The sequence below is a fragment of the Mustelus asterias genome, chromosome 2, assembly GCF_964213995.1.
Source record: "Mustelus asterias chromosome 2, sMusAst1.hap1.1, whole genome shotgun sequence".
Classification (NCBI taxonomy): domain Eukaryota; kingdom Metazoa; phylum Chordata; class Chondrichthyes; order Carcharhiniformes; family Triakidae; genus Mustelus; species Mustelus asterias.
In genome coordinates this window covers 112,849,153-112,853,799 of record NC_135802.1, presented here as the reverse complement: position 1 = coordinate 112,853,799, position 4,647 = coordinate 112,849,153, and the positions used below count along the sequence as shown (strand labels likewise).

General features: G+C 42.3%; 1 non-coding gene across 1 annotated transcript; it reads left to right on the top strand.

Moving 5' to 3' along the window:
* The first annotated feature begins 661 nt into the window (after nt 1–661).
* LOC144482006 (U6 spliceosomal RNA) lies at nt 662–766 on the top strand. Its single transcript, XR_013495837.1, has one exon. It is a non-coding gene; the product is annotated as a U6 spliceosomal RNA (small nuclear RNA).
* Nucleotides 767–4,647: the final 3,881 nt, after the last annotated feature.

The window sequence follows — 4,647 nt, the reverse complement described above, 5'->3', positions numbered from 1 at the left end:
CGCACAAATCTCTAAACAACCCATCTACCAAACCCTTAAAACACCACCTGCTCCACATGTGGCAGAGTTTGAAGATCATGCATGGGACTTATTAACCATCTCAGAACCTATCGAACTAGAGCCGAATCAAGTCATCCTCGATCCTGAGGGACTGCCTAAAAATAAAAAGAAGATACCAAGAAATTGAGGCCAAACTGTTCATGAATTAATTGAACTTCCAACTTAACATTATGCTGCATGCATTAAAGCCAACAAAACAAAAGCAAAATGCTGCAGATGCTGGAAATCTGAAATAAAATATACTACAAACACTGAGCAGCTCAAGCAGCATCTGCGATGAGAAACAAAGGAATTCTCCAGCCGTTCGTGCCCCGCTGCAAGCAAGGTTGGAGAACTTGGCGCTCAGCCAAATCTCTGTTCACTGCAGCGGGACCAGAGAAATCCACTGGCATGAACAGCCAGAAAATTCCAGCCCGTGTTTCAGGTCGAGAGTGCAGCTTTGGAGCAGCTTTAATAAAGACAAAGGACAGAATTTTGCTATCCGGCCCACCACGGGAATCGTAGCGGGCGGGACAGGACCATGCAAAGACCCGTTGACCTCGGGCGGGACTTTCCGATCTTGAGGCAAGCACAGGCAGAACATCCTGCCCAAATTTTCTGTGCTTTCTTCAGCAGTGCATATACTAAAATTGGAACAACACAGAGAAGATTAGCATGGCACCTGTGTAAGAATGACGTGCACATTTGCGCTGCCTGCAGAATTGAAGGTTGAATTCCAGAACTGGTGAAATCTGTTACTTTGGCTGCATTTGACTCTCAGGTTCTTGATCTTTGGCCACCTGGTATGGAGGGGAGGGGGCAGAGCAGAGGACTGCTTCATCAGACTGTTTCAGCGCCTGGCCAAGTGGCCATTAACATGTCCAGATGGTGGGCAGGAAGATGTGGTGTCATTGGAACCAAATTGATGCCTCCCTTTGGGGGTTTCAGTCTTTTGATTTGATTTATCATTGTCATATGTATTAGTATACAATGAAAAATATTGTTTCTTGGACGTTATACAGACAAAGCATATCGTTCATAGAGGAGAGGGTGCAGAATGTAGTGTTACAGTCATAGAACATAGAACATTACAGCGCAGTACAGGCTCTTCAGCCCTCAATGTTGGGTCAACCTGTGAAACAAATCTAAAGCCCATCTAACCTACACTATTCCAATATCATCCATATGTTTATTCAATGACCCTTTAAATGCCCTTAATGTTGATGAGTCCACTACTGTTGCAGGCAGGACATTCCACGCCCTTACTACTCTCTGAGTAAAGAACCTACCTCTGACATCTGTCCTTTTTCTATCACTCCTCAATTTAAAGCTATGTCCCCTTGTGCTAGCCATCACCATCCGAGGAAAAAGGCTCACACTGTCCATCCTATCTAATCCTCTGATCATCTTGTATGCCTCTATTAAGTCACCTCTTAACCTTCTTCTCTCTAACGAAAACAGCCTCAAGTCACTCAGCCTTTCCTCATAAGACCTTCCCACCATACCAGGCAACATCCTGGTAAATCTCCTCTGCACCCTTTCCAATGCTTCCACATCCTTCCTATAATGCGGCGACCAGAACTGTACACAATACTCCAAGTGCGGCCGCACCAGAGTTTTGTACAGCTGCAACATGACATCATGGCTCCGAAACTCAATCCCTCTACCAATAAAAGCTAACACACTGTACGCCTTCTTAACAACCCTATCAACCTGGGTACCAACTTTCAGGGATCTATGCACATGGACACCGAGATCTCTCTGCTCATCCACACTATCAAGTATCTTACCATTAGCCCAGTACTCTGTATTCCTGTTACTTCTTCCAAAGTGAATCACCTCATACTTTTCCGCATTAAACTCCATTTGCCACCTCTCAGCCCAGCTCTGCAGCTTATCTATGTCCCTCTGTAACCTGCAACATCCTTCCGCACTGTCCACAATTCCACCGACTTTAGTGTCATTCGCAAATTTACTAATCCATCCTTCCACGCCCTCATCCAGGTCATTTATAAAAATGACAACAGCAGTGGCCCCAAAACAGATCCTTGCGGTACACCACTAGTAACTGAACTCCAAGATGAACATTTCCCATCAACCACCACCCTCTGTCTTCTTACAGCAAGCCAATTTCTGATCCAAACCGCAAAATCACCCTCAATCCCATGCCTCCCTTTCTTCTGCAATAGCCTACCATGGGGAACCTTATCAAATGCTTTACTGAAATCCATATACACCACATCAACTGCTTTACCCTCATCCACCTCTTTGGTCACCTTCTCAAGTAACTCAATAAGGTTTCTGAGGCACGACCTACCCTTCACAAAACCGTATTGACTATCCCTAATCAAATTGTTCCTTTCTAGATGATTATAAATCCTATCTCTTATAACCCTTTCCAAAACTTTACCTATAAGGCTCACTGGTCTATAATTACCAGGGTTGTCTCTACTCCCCTTCTTGATCAAGGGGACAACATTTGCTATCCTCCAGTCTTCTGGCACTATTCCTGTAGACAATGACGACATAAAATTCAAAGCCAAAGGCTCTGCAATCTCCTCCCTAGCTTCCCAGAGAATCCTAGGATAAATCCCATCCGGCCCTGGGGACTTATCTATTTTCACACTTTCCAGAATTGCTAACACCTCCTTATGAACCTCAATCCCATCTAGTCTAATAGCTTGTATCTCAGTATTCTCCTCGACAACATTGTCTTTTTCCTGTGTGAATACTGACAAAAAATATTCATTTAGCCCCTCTCCTATCTCTTCGGTCTCCACGCACAACTTCCCACTATTGTCCTTGACTGGCCCTAATCTTACCCTAGTCATTCTTTTATTCCTGACATACCTATAGAAAGCTTTAGGGTTTTCCTTGGTCCTACCTGCCAAAGACTTCTCATGTCCCCTCCTGGCTCTTCTTAGCTCTTAGTTAGGATGTATCGCCAAATCTGTAAGAGATTGTAATACTGCATTGTTAGAGAGTTTAAAAGAGTTAGATTAGAGTCTTAGAAGTATAGAACAAGAGTAAAAGATAGAATTAGAGGGTAGGCTGGGCACAGCTCGCAAGAAGTGACCTCGTTTCGGTGCCATCTTGAATGCCCACCCCGTCCCTGGAGATAGAGAATCAGTGTCTTGAAGTTTCCAGTGACTGGTGTGTACACAGAGGGACTAGAGTGCTTCAACCATAATCGGAATAGGTTTTGTGCGCAGGTCTCCTTTCAAATTTTGTTTGTTAATTTATTAGTTATGACTCTTTTAAAAGGGGTCACTTATAGCCTCTTTATATTGAGACATACCTGTAATTGGTTGAATCTAAGGGAATTAGGCAAAATTTCCAAGATGAAAATGTAGTCATCTGAAAAAAACTATTACGCTACAATATTATCCACTCACATTTGTTTCAAATATTACACAGGATATCAGTTTTTGATCCTGCCCTTACTTTAGAGACTGATTTCATCGACAGACTTTCGGATTAGATTTTCCTGATATTGGGTTGCTAGTGAATGTAAGTGTTCAGCTTGGAGTCCTGTGGAATGAAGGGGCAAAGAGGAAGGGAAATAAGTTGATGATGGAGGTTCAGACTACAGAGAGAGACAGAGAAAGTTAAAAAGAATTTGATTTCTTGCACCCTGAGATAAGGGTGCAGTGCTCTCCCAACCTAGGTTCAAGATACAATATCATTTCCCTATGGATAAGATAGGTGAGCAATTGAAAGTGAATGGAAGCGAATAAGTGAATGAGCTTGAATGCAAAAGACTGAATTTGAGGACGAGAGAACGAGTATAAGACGGAATAGCTGTGATTGTGTGAGAGAGTCAGTGAATGAGAGTAAAATGGTCAAAGGTGATTGTGGGAGTTAGAAAGTGAATCATTTTTGAGTGAGTGCAAGTTTAAATGAGTGAGCTTGAGAATGTGTGAGGGAATACGTGAGTGTGTAAAATATTAAGAGAGGGAATGAGAGATTGAGAATGACTAAGAGTGAAGCTAAATGAGAAATCAAATGTATCAGTAAAAGAGCTGAGTGTGAGAGGAAATAGAAAAACAGAAAATGTTGAAAATACTTGAGCAAGTCTGGCAACATCTGTGGAGAGAAACAGTCAGAACTGCAAAAAATTAGAAATGTAATACATTTTGAGCAAGTGAAAGATGAAGAAGGGAAAGAACAAACAGGAAGATCTTTGATAGGATGGAGGACAGGAGAAATTAAATAATAAGTTTTCATGGTGCAAGGTCAAATGGAGTGGTCATGGGACAAATAAAGAAACAAAGGAGGTGTCTAAATGAGGTGTGAATGACAGGATCCTAAATATCACCCTCGAAAAGTGAAGAAGAGCAAATACTGTTCCCATTGGTAGAAGACTGTGAAGGAGAGGACACTGATGTGTGAGAGGATTAGTTACTGAGAATGGGTGGTCAAGAAAAAAGTGAGTACGAGCCAGTGAATCAGTGGAACTAAAGGTAATTATTGATTAGAAATTAATTTGCTCTGGACTTTGCTGATCACCATCTGAAAAATGAGTACAGTATGGATTTAAAACTTTCAGTACTGCTCATTATTAATGGGGCCAGCAATTCTAAAGGTGTGGATCGATAGAGCACCTGT